This window comes from Amphiura filiformis, chromosome 2 (genome assembly GCF_039555335.1).
Source record: "Amphiura filiformis chromosome 2, Afil_fr2py, whole genome shotgun sequence".
Lineage (NCBI taxonomy): Eukaryota > Metazoa > Echinodermata > Ophiuroidea > Amphilepidida > Amphiuridae > Amphiura > Amphiura filiformis.
This window is the reverse complement of record NC_092629.1, coordinates 69,060,533-69,079,622: the sequence shown is the minus strand read 5'-3', so window position 1 is coordinate 69,079,622 and position 19,090 is coordinate 69,060,533. Positions and strand designations below refer to the sequence as shown.

The following is a 19,090-nucleotide window of genomic DNA, read 5'->3' as shown; positions in this document are numbered from 1 at the left end:
GCCTTCTTCATTGACTAGCAATATGGGATAATATGGTTCTGGCTCAGGGTTCTGACTGGCAGCCCCACCAGGAAGTATCATAGTAAAATCCACCCATTTATGCCATTGTCCTATACATAGCGTCTCTATCCTGGGTAAAGTCTATGGTATAGTCACCTGTTACTGTATTCTATTCATTCAAAATTGGTCTCATAGTCAATGCCACAGCTCATTTAACAGCATTCAGCAACATTGCTCAGAATTTGACCCCTAATTATGGAGTATGAGTTTTTGTACCCAGCACATTGAAAGGTCATTCTGTGACTGTACAAATGTATAGGAGTTGCAGAACTTTGCCCTAATAGATGAGTGTATATGAGATGTTGGTGATGTCTACAACGATATGACACGCTCACTCTTCCAATATGTGATGTTATATTTAGTCAAGTGAGTTATATTGATTGTGAGTTATTACCAAAAAGACAGGTCAACTTCTCCTGTTTATATCAACTTCTGTAAATATTTATATCATAGGAACACTTTCGGTCATAATTTGAGTAAAGTCTCTTTAAAGGGGAAGAATAATATATAAAATTGAAAAATATTTCACATATTTAACTCATTTCCCTTGATCATGTTACTAATGTGATAATGTCAAGTACACAAGTTAACTTTGATCAAATTATGACTTTCGGTTCATGAATTATGGTTTTTATTCCCACTATTGAAAATAATAAAAACCAAATTTCAATCTCTATTGGCTATATCTAAAAATTACTTCTGCAGACAAGGGACTCATTTGTATGAGCATTCAGTTCAAGTCTGTATATGGCTTTGGTAGTAAGCGTGTTTTGTAGTCTTGTATTAAGTCCTTTATTTACAAGTTCAAGTCTGTATATGGCTTTGGTAGTAAGCATGTTTTGTAGTCTTGTATTAAGTCCTTTATTTACAAGTTCAAGTCTGTATATGGCTTTGGTAGTAAGCATGTTTTGTAGTCTTGTATTAAGTCCTTTATTTACAAGTTCAAGTGCATATCAACATAAATACAGCAGTCTGTTGATCACCGTATTATTTGAACAACAAACCCACAAGAATCAATTATATTAATTCTAAGTCCTGCTATCCTCAGTAGATAGACATATCCATTGATAGCAGATTGACAGCTGAATATTGCTATCTACTGAAGATAGCTCATAGCAGATTGTATTAATTTGCTATCTACTGAAGATAGCCAATATCAGATTGATTTAATGTTGCTGTCTACTGGCTGATATCAGATTGGTTTATTAAATGTTGCTATCTACCGGTACTGAAGATGGCTGATATCAGATTATTTTTATATTGCTATCTACTGAAGATGGCTGATGTCAGATTATTTTTATATTGCTATCTACCGAAGATAGCTGATATCAGATTATTTTTATATTGCTATTATTTTTATATTGCTATCTACTGAAGTTGGCTGATATCAGATTATTTTTATATTGCTATCTACTGAAGATGGCTGATATCAGATTATTTTTATATTGCTATCTACTGAAGATGGCTGATGTCAGATTATTTTTATATTGCTATCTACTGAAGATGGCTGATATCAGATTATTTTTTATATTGCTATCTACTGAAGATAGCTGATGTCATTATTTTTATATTGCTATCTACTGAAGATGGCTGATATCAGATTATTTTTTATATTGCTATCTACTGAAGATAGCTGATGTCATTATTTTTATATTGCTACCGGTATCTACTGAAGATTGCTGATATCATATTATTTTTTATATTGCTATCTACTGAAGATGGCTGATATCAGGTTATTTTTATATTGCTATCTACTGAAGATGGCTGATATGGATTATTTTTATATTGCTATCTACTGAAGATGGCTGATATCATGTTATTTTGATATTACTGTCTACCGAAGATGGCTGATATCAGATTATTTTTATATTGCTATCTACTGAAGATGGCTGATATCAGATTATTTTGATATTGCTATCTACTGAAGATGGCTGACATCAGATTGGTTTAATGTTGCTTTCTATGATGGTTGTTATACTATCTATTGAAGATAGCTCATATCAGATTATTTTTTATATTGCTATCTATGGAAGATGGCTGATATCAGGTAATTTTGATATTGTTATTTTAATGTTGCTATCATCAAACCATGTATGTATACTGAAGATAATTGATATCATATCAGTGGCGGCACCAGGAATTATTTCATGGGGGTTACATGGGGGTGCAAATTGGATTTCAGGAGGGCAAAATCAACAAATTTTGCACAAAATTGCCTCAAAATGTGGAAACTTTTGTTTTTTTGCCTTAAAGTGGTGGGGGGGGGGCAAGAATAATATTTGGTGCCAAATTCCCCCTCCCCCCAATGCCACCACTGTATCACATTGCATTGATATTGTATCAGTGTATCCTGTGTTTAAAATTTGGAAAATATGTTTTTCATGGAATTTCATTATGATCCCAGTAACAATACATATTATTAATAATAATTATACTATATTATACAGCTACAGACTTGTTCCAAGTCTGCATCATGTGTTACAAATTGGTTTTCAGATAATTAGATGTCATTATGATGGTATTTTATTGATTGCGCCATTAAAATGACAAAGTAATCTATGACTTAATTAGTTCTTACCACTGACAAGTGTGATGCCTATTGTTTCATGAATTGAAGGTTAACAAGAATATCCTTTAAAAGGGACAGCATTCAGTCAATGAGTAATTGTTTAGATGTACAATCATACAATAATATTGATAATCTGATCAATTAAATTGTACTGATTTCTGTGGTTAATCTAATGTTTTGAAAAAATTGGTTTTTTTTTTTCAAATTTGGCCAAATTGGTTGAGTATTTAGTGTGCTAAATATGAAATGTTAGAAAAATGTTTATTATATTTTTTTTCAGTTCTATGTTACCTCATCGGAAAGATTGCAAATTTTTATTGCCATTTGCAAGAAATATGAGTCTTGGAAACAGGTCAAAGACAATACATTCAAAATTGCAAGAAAGCGTGAAAAAGAGTTTTTTAACCATGCATGGTACATGAATTGAATATACATCCTGTTATGTGTTGGGTACATAGTTGACTAGTCATGGAATTTTCAGGTTTTACTGCCAAAACAACTTCTGAACTTTCTATTGCACTTGTATATGTACACAAGGCTGACAAAGCTCTGGTATGTAGTCACTAGTCATGCAAATGGGCCATTCCATTTGAAATCTCTATACCCCTGTGGAAGATTTAAGAAAAGTCTTCCACAGAGGGAGTATGTTTTTCAAATAGAATTGGCTACAGTTAAATATTTTGAAACCCATACTCCCCCATATATGGCTTTCACAACTGGAGTGAGTTTTTCAAATGGAAGTTACTAAATTGTCTATTATATTTGAAACCTATACTCCCTCTGTGGAAGACTTAAGCTAAATCTTTCACAGAGGGAGTGCGAATTTTAAATGGAATAGCCCAATAGTTTTCTATTGAAGTCAGTTTCAATTGCAACTTCACGTGCTCAATGTCAGTGGTCCATAACATATCTTATACGTGCGTTTACGCACGATTGGTACTATTCAAATCGATCGTTTGTCAAACTTTATTTATTGACATTTATTTATAGTTGTGTTTGGTGTTTTATAGAAAATACTTGAATAGATTTGACATGGTGTAAAGTATTTTGTTTTTATTTTCAAAGCATTATTACTTCCTTATCTATAGTTGGTCCAATCTGATGTGACGCATCCAGGGGGACATACCATAAAATAGTATGAATCATTCTTCTTGACAAATAAGCCACTAGCTAATTAAACTCTTTTTTTTAACCTTATTAAGTGGTGTGATGTATAGTAGTTGAAAGCCTTTGACATGGTTTCAAGTATTTAATTTCCTTATCTATAGTCGGTCCAATCTCATGTGACATATCAGGAGTTTTGAATCATTCTTGATTAATTTAAACCAATAGCTAATCATCTTACATTTATTTATTGGCAGCCATTGAATTAAGGATCTGAAGGGGCACGGCAACTTTTTTAGGGCAAGTTGATAATTGCCTTGGATTTTCACTGAAAAGGCAAGGCAGCACAGCAGTTTGTAATATTTCAAGAGGGCATCATGGCAACTGTTGAAAATTTGAGAAGGGCACCAAGGCAATTTCTCAAAAGTGAAGAAAACACACACAAACATAGGTAGATAATTTTATAATGAAGGGGCAGGGCTGGGGCACCGACGGCAACTTTATTAGAGGGCACGGCAAGTGACTGCCTTGGGTAAATGCCATATAATGGCATTATGGCAGTGGGGATGGGCACCCACGGCAAAATGCCATGGGTGCTGTGGGTTAATTCGAGGGCTGTTTATTGGTTTGGTTTGTGGTTAAATAAGAGTTCATGTGGGTTTAAATATTTTAATTTTCTTATATGTGACACGATCAAGGGAAATGAGTCGGATGTCGCTAATATTGATTTTGAGATATTGGCAAAGAAAGTGTTAAAATTCTTTTGTTTTATATTGTTTTCAGCGATTGATAAATTGTAACTTTGCAAAGAAAAGTCGTATCAACATGGGGTTTTCAATTTCACAAAGCTCTAAATGTCCCCTTGATCATGTCACATATGGTCAGTGTGATGTGACCAAGGGTGACACAACACAAAAGGCTTTAAATCATTTTTGACAAATTAACCACTAGCTTATCAAACTTTTGAATCTTTTGTAATGGGCACTTCGGGCCAAATTATTGGCATTCTAGAATTATTTCTAGGTACTGTTAGAAAGTCTATAACTATATGTGACCCCTCAGCACAACTGAGCCCTGAAGTCGCCAATCATCATTTTTGAGATCAAAGGTCATTTCAGGTCAACTTAAAATTAAAATTTGGTCACATGAACACTTCAAATCCTATTGCACTGTGGGAACCCTCATCTGTTGGTGGTGTCATTTACTGAGGTCAAAGGTCATTTGAGGTCAACTTGTAAAATACTTTGGGTTAAAATTTGTTCTCATATGAACAGTTTAAATCTTAATGCAACTAAACTTGGGTCATAGCTGCATTATGGGTACATTGATGTATTGGTGTTATCCAAGGTCACATACAGAGGTCAAAGGTCATTTGAGGTTATGTTTGTTTGTTTACCACTCATACAGTTTGACATTTAGCTGTTATAATAGCTTTCCGAATTTAAAATCACCCCATGGTAGAGGCATCCCATTTGACGCCTTGCATAGAAAACCGTGAAGTTTCTAGTTGTCTTTTTGATTGAATATTCAATCAGAAAATATAAGAAAGTATAAGAGTGCATGATAAATGATTGAAATGAGCACTCATGAGTGACATACAACTAAACAATAGAATCAGTAAAGGGGAATTTTAACCAGGAACTTTTCCTGTATACCAAAGCTGTATGTAAACCATTTGACTAGGCCTACGCATCATAACAAGATGGCATTGTTCAGTCCAGTTACTGTCATATTTTGTCTTCTGTTAGCCATGACTGATTTGTCTGCAGGACAACCACAAATAACTGGTATTAACCCAGCAATGCCAACGGCCAAACAAGGTGATAATTTAACATTAGCTTGTGGGGTAACAGATCTCGCTGATGGGCAGTTTGTATCGTGGTACACAGGCGGTAGGCCTGGTGTTAAGATATCTGAGAATAGCACTGTTGTACTGACTTCACGTTTATATGAAGTTGCTGTCATTCCTGGTAACAATGGTGAGATACTCTTTCAGTTGACAATTACAAATGTCCTACAAACTGACAATGTGTTTCTATGTAGGATTACAGATGTTGGTGGCGCATCAATTGCTAACCAATTTGTAGGTGTTAGTGTTGTATATGTGCCTTCAGATCAATACCCTATTTGTAATCCAGATGGCAACTTCACAGCTACAGAAGGCGAACTAATAGATCTTGTTTGCGAGAGTGAAAAGGCTGCACCAACTGTTTCAATTACGTGGTTAGACAGTAATGGACAAGCTATCGATGTCGGTAATAATCCAGACATAGTAGGGGACCGTATCACCCTGACCTACACGTTTAGCGTAAGCAGGACACATAATGGATATGAATTCACATGCAAGATTCAAAGTCCTGTGAATTTTCCAAGCTTTATAGCAACCTGTATTACTGGACCAATCAGTGTCAAGTTCCCACCCAACGATGTTGAAGTCTCCCTAGCAACCCAAGATGGTTATTCTACATTCCGATGTGTAGCGTCCAGTAACCCACCACCAACCTACTCATGGTCATTCAACACAGCAGTCAGTAATTCATCTTACAACATCACTGATAACGGTCAGCTACTGGTCATTCTTGAGCCTCTCGCATGTGACATTTCAGATATTGTTGCAACTTGTGAAGCATCTAATTCTGTGGACAGCTACACATATGATGTAACATTATGCCAAGTCCCGACTTGTGCTCCGAATAATACAGCATTCAATGCAATTGAAAATGAAAGTTTGACCATTTCATGTACCGTAAGTCAAAGCGTGGATAACCTGGAATGGATCCTAACCAACACAAATGATAATCTCAATTCGCTGTCAAATACGGACACCCTGGAATACCAATGGACTCTCAAAAGGGAATATAGTAATACACTGTATACATGTGTCGCAAGGAACGCAGCGCCCTCATACATCGGAATCTGTAAGTTTGGATGGCTATATGTCCAGTTTCCACCAGAGCAAATCTCAATCCAGCCAAGACCAGACAATCCAGATCTCTATGAATGTTCAGCCATTGGGGAACCAGCACTTCAATATGTTTGGCATATTCCGGACCTTATACAAGGTGAACATTATGTCATAACAGATAATGGTCGCTTGTTGTTGATCCTTGATGTAAGTGGATGCGAAACGGATATCACTGCACTTTGTATCGCGTCAAATGAAGTAGGCTCCATACATCAAGAGGTCCTGATCAATTGTGCTTCTTCCATGTACTCAACAAACTTTCCTCTAACATACACAATCATAATAACTCTAGCTATTTTGTTACTAGTCTTCATTATTGCTTTTGTTGTGTATGTGATACGACAAAAAAGACAAACGGGTGACAATACCAGAATATCCCCTACACAGGAAGATATTGAAATGACTGAAAACAGACTAACAAACCCTGATAACAAACACACATATATGACCAAAATTATACCACTTTCATCTGGTAATAGCAGTCTAGTGCAGGAAATTCCTCCTCCTTGTGATGCACCACAGAGCAATAATGCCATGGCGATTGAAGTCATCTATGATGAGGGATCTTTGCCAGCAGAGGAGCAAGGTGATGAAAACGAAATCCCAGATGATCTCAATGATATCCACCACACGTATCTAGGGCAGGAAATTCCTCCTCCTTGTGGTACACCTCAAGCACAGAGCAATGATACCATGGAGATGAAAGCCGACTATGATGGTTCTTTGCCAGCAATGGAGCAAGGTTATGAATATGAAATCCCAGGTGATGGTGGAATAGCTGACCAGAATGTTTATCAGTCAGTGGGAAATGCTTCAAAACGACCATAGGATGAAAATGAAATTGAAGATAAAGAAAATATTTATCTGGATCTTGACCAGTAAGGATGCATGACTAATTCTACTAAAGTTGTAGTCGGGAATATTCGCGTTGTTGCTTCTTCATCAGCTTTTTGAAAAAAAAATTGTGATTGAAAATTCTGTTGTTGGATTTGCCTTTATACTACTTATTTCTCAGTAGAATTTCTTCGACAGGGTATTTATATAAAGAAGAGACTTGAAAGTTTCATTTTGGTGAAATTGACATATCCATATCATTCAAGTAAAATTGTTTTAATTTGGTGTTAAACTTATATAGATCTGTATGTGAAACAATTTTTTTTACTTTGTCGCTATATTATGCTACAGTCTTACTATGTTTTTCTTGATACGTATAGTACTATAGATCTCTATGTGATGCATGTATTGGTTACAAATGTAAATAAGCTCTGAATAGATCTGTATGTTATATACATAGTAATGAATGGTTAAAAATAGCTATTTGAGAAATCCAGAAAAAAGTTTCAAGCAAAGAATGATATCTTCCACAACTGGAGTGAGAACTTCAAATGGAAGTTACCCATTTGTCTTTCTAATCAAAACTTATACTCCCTCTGTGGAAGACTTTAGCCAAATCTTCCACAGGGGTGGTGTGGATTTTAAATGGAATAGCCCAATATGAACGTCCTATGAAAATCAATCTAATCAAACCAATCTAATCAATCAAATGTTCAATCAATTTTCATAATTATTTAATCTGCACTGATTTGACAGTAAGTAATTTAAGGAATATTAGAGAGCTTGCGATTTCCAAATCAGACCTAATAAAACAGGGTCTTTATAAAAAAAGAGGAAACAAGCTGAAAATGCCCCAAAAAACACTGACAAACGGTGTAAAATCGAGGTAAAATGGCTCAAATTGGGCTGAAAATAAAAGAAAACTCATATATTTCAGGAATAAAAAAGAGGAAATCAGCTGAAAAGAGGAAAAGTTCCAGGTCTGAAATGTACATTTCAAACGCCCATGCATTTATTCAAAATCACTCTCATGTGACAGGATTTTGAATAGATGCACTGGCGTTTGAAACGTATGTTTGGAAATCGCAAGCTCTCTATTATATAGTTATCATACATCATGACTCTAAAAATAAAAAAGAAAAGAAAACAGTCCATTTATCATTTAGGTTGTCCCACGTACCTACAGGAAATAGCCTTGCTTTTTTTTAGCCTAAAGGAAATATTGAAATAAAATGTAGCTAGATTTACGTCACCAGAATCTTTTTGTGGCTATGTAAACAGTGTTAAAATTTGTTTTGTGTTTATATAAATCAATTGGTTTGAGAAAATTAATTTAATTGTAAGTTCAGGTAAATTTTTAGTAGGTCAAATGTCAAAAAATAGGTTTTGCTTATAGGCCACTTGACATCATTGTTTATCAATAAAGGCGAGGGACTGGTCTATCAATACGAGGGGGTATCCAAAAGTTTTTGACATCACCAAGAAGGAAAAGAGCTATATCGATGAAATTTTGTCAGTGTATTCACTGGTCCTTATGTACATTATGGTCCAAAAATGGTCTCATAAGTATGTTTACTTTCTTTACAGGTGGCGCTAGATGGGCAGTAGGCGCATAACCTTTTCATGATAAGATCCTCCACTTTTTTGAGTTTCTTCACTGTGGCCGCATCATCCGTAAGTGATGGATGTCCACTTCTTGGCTCATCTGTGAGGGACATGTGGCCAGTTTGGAAATTTTTTTTTTCAAAAAGCAACAGTGCCATATGATGGGCAATCGTCACCGTAGATAGCTTTCATTTCATCATAGATTTTCTGAGCATTGTAGGCCTAACCCTCCAAATGCAGGAACTTAATCACGCTGTGTGCCTCATTTTTCACCATCTTGCAGGTTATGCGCCTACTGCCCATCTAGCGCCACCTGTAAAGAAAGTAAACATACTTATGAGACCATTTTTGGACCATAATGTACATAAGGACCAGTGAATACACTGACAACATTTCATCTATATAGCTCTTTTCCTTCTGGGTGATGTCAAAAACTTTTGGATACCCCCTCGTATGCTTGAACGAACCGCTACACTGTTCAATGGCTCTCTTGTACTATATGAAATGCGGTGGATCGTGGGCGATTTAAAATGTGCATGCCCTGAGCAAACTACGATGCATACACTGCAGGGCAAAGAACAATAAAAATTGCCATAATCACATGTCAAGTGGTATATACCTTGGGTTGTTGAAGTACTGTGGTAGCATGATAGAATAGCAAGAATTATTTTGATCATTTTTCTTTGTTGCCATGGTAACAGCCAACTGGTTTTTTAAACTTTCTTTGTTTATCATGAGTTTGCTACACTATGAGAAAAAAATGTGGAATGAATTTGACATGGTTTATAGCAGGGATGTAGTCCTGGGATGTAGTGTCTTATAGGGGCAATGGGGAGGGGGTACATAGTACCCCATCAAACTCAAAGTGAACGTTTTGAGAGAAAAAAATGAAATATCAGGCATGATATGAACAGGTATTTCAATTGTCCTTGTTGCCTATACTTCCAACTAGCTATGATTCAATAACCAGATAATATTGCAGGGTTTATAGATAGTGTGCTATACAATCTCTTTATTGAAATATTTCAATCTTTTAACAGATAGATGATGCATGATAGTAATCAATCTAAATAAATAGCAAAGTAGATTGAAATGCATTTTTGGATTAATTCTTACTCATTTTGTAAACTGGTTTTACCATCAAAACAAAGTGTTACTCCTGATGTAGGCCTACTGCCAATTGGCATGTGTTGCATATGGTTGGAATGAGATTTCAAACTTTTTAGAGGAAATATTTTCAATCTTTTTTTTTTCTTTCTTTTTTTTTTCAATTGAAAGAGATATTTCCCTTGTTGGCAAAGTACTGAAAAACAATGAAAATCAATGCTTTCAATTTAATAAAATCTAGAATCACTACCTCCCAGAATCGGATCTTTTGATGGAAATTCAATTCATTTCGCTAAATATTCTATTCAGTTGAGATTGATTTGTCTTGAACTGCAGTTGGCAAAAGATTGAAGAATCAATTCAATCTTTTTTATTGAATATTCAATCAAAAAACTTGAGAGAGTATACCTTTAAGAGTGCAATAACCAGTCTGAAATTGTGACATGCAATTAGACAATAGATTCAGTCCAGGGTCAATTTAACCAGGAACTTAATTTGCCTGTGCATGCATCAAACTGCATGTAGGCCCAAACCATTTGACTACTCATCACAACACGATGGGGCAGTTCAGTGCAGTTGCTGTCATAGTTTGTCTTCTGCTAGCCGTAGCAGGTTTATCTGCAGGACAACCTCAAATAACTGGAATAAACCCAGCAACGCCAACCGCCATACAGGGTGATAATTTAACATTAGCTTGTGGGGTAACAGACCTAGCTGATGGGCAGTTTGTATCGTGGTACACAGGCGGTAGTGTTAAGATATCTGAGAATGACACTGTTGTACTGACTTCAGGGCGTTTATATGAAGTTGCTGTGATGCCTGGTAACAATGGTGAGATACTCATTGAATTGAAAATTACAGGAATCCTCCAAACTGACACTTTGTTTGAATGCAGAATTACAGATTCTAGCAATGCACAACATGCTAACCGATTTGTAGGTGTTAGTATTGTATATATGCCTTCAGATCAATATCCTACTTGTAATCCAGATGGCAACTTCAAAGCTACAGAAGGCCAAGAAATAGATCTCATTTGTGAGAGTGAAAGAGCTATACCCACAGTATCAATTACATGGTTAGACACTAATGGACAAGCTATCGATGTTGGTAATGCTCCTGTCATAGTACAGGACCGTATCACATTGACCTACATGTTTAGCCTAAGTAGGATACAAAATGGAATTGAATTCACATGCAAAATTCGAAGTCCTAGGAATTTCCCTGACTTCCTGGCAACGTGTATTGCAGGACCCATCAATGTCCAGTATCCACCCAATGATGTCAGAGTCTCCCTAACCACCCATGAAGGTTATTCTGCCTTCCAATGTGAAGCGTCCAGTAACCCTCCACCAACCTACTCCTGGTCATTCAACACAGCGGTCAGTAATTCATCTTACAGCATCACTGATAACGGCCAGTTACTGGTCATTCTTGAGCCTTTCGCATGTGACACTTCAAATATTGTTGCAACTTGTGAAGCATCTAACTCTGTGGACAGCTTCACATATGATGTAACGTTATGCCAAGTCCCGACTTGTGCTCCAAATAATACAGCATTAGAAACAACTGAGGATCAAAGTTTGACCATTTTGTGTACCATAGATCAAAGCGTGGATAGCCTGCAATGGCAACGTCTAAACCTCTTAACAAACACAAATGATAATCTTGATTTGTCGCAAAATACAAACACCCTGGAATACCAATGGATTGTTAAAAGGGAACATAGTAATACGCTGTATGAATGCGTAGCAAGCAACACAGCGCCCCCTTACATAGGAACTTGTCAATCCGGTCCACTTACTGAAGTCTTCTTCCCTGTGGAAAATGTAAGGACTGTACCAGTAACACAAACTATAGATGGCGCTGTATATGAGGCCTATTGGTGCGAAGCTGATGGCCATCCAGATGATATAACTTACGAATGGACGACAGAACCAGCTCTTGATTCGTCTTTGTATGAAGTGTCTGATTTGGATCAAAATAGTTTGATAATTATGGGTAACATATTATGTGAAGAGAATGACATTAAAGCCACATGTATAGCAACAAATGATTATGGATCTAGTGAGGTTACTTATACTCTGTGTCGAGTCCCAACATGCAGCAGCTCACCACCTGAATTGACCCTAATAGAAGGTGCCAACCAAACATTCACTTGCCAACACAATGTCAGCCCTGTAGATATTACTTGGGATAAAGGTGATACCATAGCAACAGGACAAGCGGTAACTGAGCACACCTATACATACGCTGCAGACAGAAACGACTCTGATGCTTTCTTCACATGCACTGCATCAAGCACTTCCCAGCCATCATATGACGGAATCTGTAAACTTGGACCGCTATATATCCAGTTTCCACCGGAGCAAATCTCAATCCAGCCAAGACCAGACAATCCAGCTCTCTATGAATGTTCAGCGATTGGAGAACCAGCATTTCAATATGTTTGGCTTATTCCGGACCTTAAAGAAGGTGAAAATTATGTCATAAAAGATAATGGTCGCTTGTTGTTGATCCTTGATGTAAGTGAATGTGAAACGGATATCACCGCACTTTGTATCGCGTCAAATGAATTAGGGTCCATCCGTCAAGAGGTCCTGATCAATTGTACTTCTTCCATGTACTCAACAAACTTTCCTTTGACATACACAGTCACTTCTTCAACCAATTTTCCTTTATATACAGTCATCATAATTCTATCTATTTTATTACTGGTCTTCATTATTGCATTTGTTGTGTATGTGATACGACAAAAGCGACAAAATAGTGACGATAAACGTGTGTATGAAACCAGAATATCCGCTGCACAGGAAGATATTGACATGCCTGAAAACAGCCGAACAAACCCAGATGATCTCGACAGCATCCACCACACATATATGAGCAAAATTGTACCATTTTCTTCATATGATAGCAAACTAGTGCAGGAAATTCCTCCTCCTTGTGGTGCACCTCGAGCACAGAGCAATGATGCCATGGAGATGGAAGCCAACTATGAAGGATCTTTGGCAGCAATGAAGCAAGGTGATGAATATGAAATCCTAGATGACAATGGTGGAAAAGCTGAGCAGAAATACCAAGAATTGAATAAGAGTGCCATGGATAAATCTCATGTTTACCAGTCATTGGGAAATACTTCAACGCAACCTGAGGATGTTAGTGTACTGGAAGAAAAAGAACATATTTATCAGGATCTTGACCAGCATGACTAAGTTGACTAAAGACGTAGTCTGTAATATTCACGTAGTTTATACTTTCGACTATGATCAGATGATAATCATCCCTCAATATTTAAAATCTTCCTAAGCCACTGGTTTAATGAAGGAGAACAGCTAGGGCAATTATAGAATATTGAAAATAGTGTTGCCAGAAAATGATACATTTTGGCAAATTTAAAAAAATTAGAAACTATGATATAATTGATACACAGAAGCAGGATTCTTTTAAGTCTTAAAAGACTTAATTGTATTTCTCTTCAGCCTTAGAGTAACGGGGACTTAGGTTCACTTGTTTCTGATCAGAAGAACTTGTTATGTTGTATATTCAAAGCAAGGTGGCCAGAAAATAGTGCATTTTTGGCAAAATCAAAATACTGTTATTAGACAAAAAAAAAAAAGGTTTGTCTCAAAACTCACAAGTTTGAAAACAAATGCAAAATGCAATTTAAAAAAAAAATTTGTATTCCCAACTTTTTTATGGTATTTTGAGAAAAAAAGTCTGATTTTCGCCGAATTTTAATATTTCAAATCGCGCAAGCTTCGAGACAAACTTTTTTTTGCCTTATGAAAAGTCTGACATACATGTATATAATAACGTTTGTACAGTGAAATATGAATCTAATTTTTAAGATTCCAGTATTTCTGACATGTTAAGGTGTCTTATTTAATTAAATTGTTATGCATATCTGTTGTGAAAAGCTTTGGGTATCGCATGATATAGAACAGGGTGTTGCCAAAAAAAAGCATTTTGGCAAAATTACATTGGGGTTTTGTACAAATTAAGATGTCAATTACACTGTCAGGTTTCTTACAATGTGTACATTACCACTTCATTCTCTTCAAGTAAAGGGGATTTATTATTTCTAATGTGAAAAGCAAGCTCATCATGTAAATAGTAGTGTTGCCAGAAAAAAAGCGCATTTCGACAAAATCAAAATAATGAATGTGTTGGCATGGATATATACTGTTTAAACAGTGAAACTTAAATCTGATTTCTTTAGGCTCAAAAATAAGAGACATTGGCCAAGTCCTGCAGCTCCGGTCCTGTCATTAGCAGCGTAGACTTTCGGGGAGGGGGGCAAAGCAAATTTTTGTCCCCCATTTGTCAATTTTAGTGACTTTACTCTTTGCCGTCCCCATTTCATCCCTGAACAATGTCTGTGGGGGCACTTTGCCCCTCCCTCTTGGCTACACCACTACCTGTCATATTCATAAAGATAGACTGTCAACACATATCCTGGAAATCCAGACAGTGGTGGATCAGAGACCTTGTATGGAGGGACTGGAAACGCCTTCCATCCATTGTACCATGCGAGTTGCTGGTTTACAAATTATCCTCAGTTGAGCAAGCATGAATAATACGTTGATCAATAGACCCTAGTACGAATCCAAGCACAGTTACAACACTGCGCTTGGCATGTCTTGTACATTACGAAATGAGCCTACATGTTTGCTAGTATAATGACAGACTCTAGAAATGCCAACATAAATCTTCAAAGAACATCATCTTAAGAATTATTTCAGTATCGAAATCAGTAGGAATACCAAGCGTACAGTGTACACATTCCAGAAAAAATATAATTTTGTTTGTTCTAGCATTCTGTATCTCCACAAAATTATCACATTTTGTCTCCAAAATCCTATTTAAATGATTCTCGATGCAACACAGAAATTATTTTCGACAAAGGATAGACATTTTACACAATTTGTCATAACTTAAAAAGATATTGGAATACTTTGATGTGTTTTTGATATTTTGTAGAGCAACATGAGTAAATAATAAAATTCAAACATCGCGCCCTCGGTGCAACTCGCATACAATCGAAGGTTGTGAAAGATAATCTGATAACAATAGCTTGACAATAGCTATCAATAATTCCGTTTTCAGTCCCTTCATACATGGTCCCTGGGTGGATCTAGGTTTAAGTTTGTAAAAAAAAAGGAAGGGGGGGGGCTAGAGGAGTGTGCTATTGGGCTATTACATTTAAAATCCACACTACCCCTGTGGAAGATTTTGGAAGTATCATCCACAGGGGGAGTATGAATTTCAGTTGGAATGAGCATATTAGGCAGCTCCATTTGAATTTCATACACCATCTGAGAAAGATTCAACCTGAATCTTCCCCACAGGGAGAGTGAGTTTCAAATGGAGCTGCTAATGTGTTAATTCCATTTGAAATTCATACCTCCCACAAACTTTTCCACAAGGGTAGTGTGAATTTTAAATGTGACACGATCTGGTCCATGGGGGCCAAAGGAGGCAGTTTTGAAAATTGAGTTATTATTACATTACACATACAATAGGCTATCATTTACTGAAAACACCAAAGGTCTAGGATACTTGGTTCTAAAGTTATGAAGTTTTTTGATGTCTATTTTCTTATGTATTTCATTGTTTTTTTACTCCATATTTTCACCAGCCCATTCGGGCTGGTACCTGTTTCAGGTTTGGGGTCAGTTTACTCAAGAGATTATATTTTAGTGGTATTGGAATGATTTTTTTTTTTTTACTTTTTGTGGTTAAATTTTTTTTAAATATTTTAATTGATTTGTTAGGAAAAGTAAGTATGGTTTGCCGTTTCAACGAACTAAAACGAGTGAGTATTACCAAAGTTATGTTTGAACTAATTAATTATGACTTTAAAAGTTTAAAGGCCTAAATGTAACAATAATAGTTAATATATATAGCATCATATGGTCAGCAGAAGAAAATCTGACATCACCTATGATGTCATATCAGTGTCCTTGACCGGGGGTTCTTACTCCTTGACCACTGAACAGCGTGATATCATGTTGATAACAGATCTATAGAATCAAAATCTTCATCATATCCTCGGATCATATCACAGATTCTCAACAATCTGTGATCATATGGACCATATTGATGTGAAAGTAGTTATCTATCATATCCTGTGTCGTTTTATGGATAAAAATGACTCAAAATGTTATTGATGAAATGGTTGCTATCATAAACATCAGTTTTGTCTTTTCAACGGGAAAAATTGGATGCAAATTAAAGTTTTTAGGGCCTAGCTAGAATATGGGCATAATTTATGCATATAGTATTGGACAATGTACCCCATTTGACATGCACTTATAGATAAATAAATTGTCTTACTTTATTAATTTAATAACTTCTTTATTATAAATAAAATGACACATAACTATTTGATTCATAAAATTACATTCAACAAAATGATTGAAGAGAAAACACACAAGGCACTAGGCAGACTGTTATAGAATGGAGTATGTAAGATGCCATGTCCATAGCTTCGCAGGAGTTTCCAACTAGCAATCAACATGATCAGCACATTCAGAAAAACACAGTTTAAGAGTGAAGATTGTAGTGAGTAACCAGTCCTTTATAAATGTGCTGGCCACTATCTATTATAATATAGTAGGCTTAAACTATACATTGCTAATTAATTAAGTTATTTTAAAATAAAATGTACATGTAAGTTAACTCAAACCGCAGTGTATATATCGAAAGCAGTGAAATCGGACATTCCTAAGCGAAGATATTGAGTTCGTAAGTTCTGGTATTACAAAATTGGAAATTGAGATATCGTGGGTAAAAAGCTGAAAAGACAAAAAAAAACAACGACAACAACAACAACAACAACAACAAAACAAACAGACCAGAACAATTTGGAGTACATGTAATGAATTAAAAGAGTTGACATGAGATTAGGAATTAATGTTTTCTGCTGTTTCAGTGTGCATGTTCTCATCGTTGATGGTTTGGTGGACTGTCATGTAGATGTAAGCGTGATCCTAAAAATGCCTTTCACATTGACCAAAACTAATTACAAGACCTCTTCTACATTGAGGCTGGCTTTCCTTTTAAAGGGAATTTTTATTACCTTTATCTCAGTTTTGAATTTGCCGCCTTTGGCCCCATGGACCAGATCATGTCACAAATGGAATAGCCCACCACAGGGCAATTATGGGAATGGTGAAGTTGATGTATACACACAATAATAATGAGAGCAAAAACCAATCAAATAATTTGGAAAATTGCCCGGGAAAATTGGCATTATATTATTAGCTCTTTGCAACTTTGCTGCCATGGATTGGAAAGTAATGATATCAGCATTTAGCATGTTTGGGTATTTTACAAGTTGATGAAGATAGTAAATAAATATTCAAAAATTGGTACCTTTGAGCCTTGTTGGATCAGATTGTGTCAGTGGCAGGGTTGGGGGTGGGGGTTCTTTGTACTGGCGGATCCAGGACTGCTTCCCCCTGGGGTGCTGTAAAGTTAGTAACCAAAACAGTGGTCCAGGGGTCTGGCCCCTGGTGGGGTCCAGGGGTTAGCACCAGCTGCAAGGGGGAAACACCCTTTGCCTAGAAAAATTTTGCATTTCTGAACTCAATTCTCACGATTTGGTGCATACTTTATCTTTCTCTCTTTCTTTTTTTCTTTTCTCTCTCTCTGTCTCTTTTTGCGATTCATACCTGGGGTGCTGCAACTACCAAAGCACCCCCAGGATCCATGCATGGTTCTTTGTGCACCAGTAGTATAATTATTCTGAAAATTAGGCTTAGGTTACAAAAGTTGCCATAAAGGAACAGATAAAGGAACACATATTATACTTTATTATGATCAAAATGCTGCTTCAAATTTTTCATTTAATATAGTATATTGTCTGTATGGCTGAAATCCAAGAAATGTGCTTTGTTTATTATTGCAATGTTTGGTTCGGTTCATTTGGGAAATGGTGTTTTAGCTGCCATAGGGGTCTCATTGATGTGTCTCAAATAGCCAGAGCTGCCAGATTTCAGCCCAAATTGTGGGTCAGTTGTTGGTATCTATGGGACACTTACAGTAAATTGCGAGCCAGTGTTGAAAAGTCACCCAATAATTGTCTTTTTCTTAACCATCGGTTATTGGTTTCTACATAGGGACAGGAAACGATCAAAAATCTCTGGAAAAATCTTCAGATGTCACCCAATTGGGCTACCAAATTGTAGTTTTGGCAACCTCTCAACTAGCTGTTAATAATGTTAAGATATCATAGTACTTTTGAAGCCAAAATATCCTCATTTCCAAATGCATAGTTCAATAATCTACATTCAACAATGAATCATAATCTGACCTCAAGTTTTGGGGTACTTGAGTGCTGTTCCTTGTACCTAAAACTTAAAGGTTCATTCTGTGAATGTACTGATAATATTGTATCATAGAACTTAGACCTTACAGATGATCATGTTTTTGATCTTAGGGCATATAGCTTTTAATAATTTTCAGATATGAAGAGTTTAGGGAAGGAATACCCTATCTGCAATAGCTGCCATGTGTTATAATTTGAGATGTGTACAATATAGACTGCAGTAATTGTCAAAATGTTTATAAGGCAGCTATTGCAGATAGGACCTTCTGGCACTAATCACTTGATATCACTATAAAGCCAATATGATCTCATCCCAAAGCCAGAGTTCAATGACATACATTCAACAATGAGTTGAAATCTGACCTCAAGTAGTGGAGTAGATGAGATTTTGTACCTAAAACTGTCACAAGTTCATTCTGTGAATGTTATGATACTTTGGGGTTTATGAACTGTGCCTTGGTAGATAAATTGTTTGTGATCTTAACGCATTATGTGCTCTTTCTGTTATTTTAAG

At 36.2% G+C, this 19,090-nt stretch overlaps 1 protein-coding gene across 1 annotated transcript in view; it reads left to right on the top strand.

Annotated features, from left to right (window-relative positions):
- LOC140146557 (uncharacterized) overlaps positions 1 to 19,090 on the top strand; it is a 418,513-nt gene that overhangs the window by 341,246 nt on the left and 58,177 nt on the right. The gene's annotated exons all lie outside the window — the stretch shown is intronic.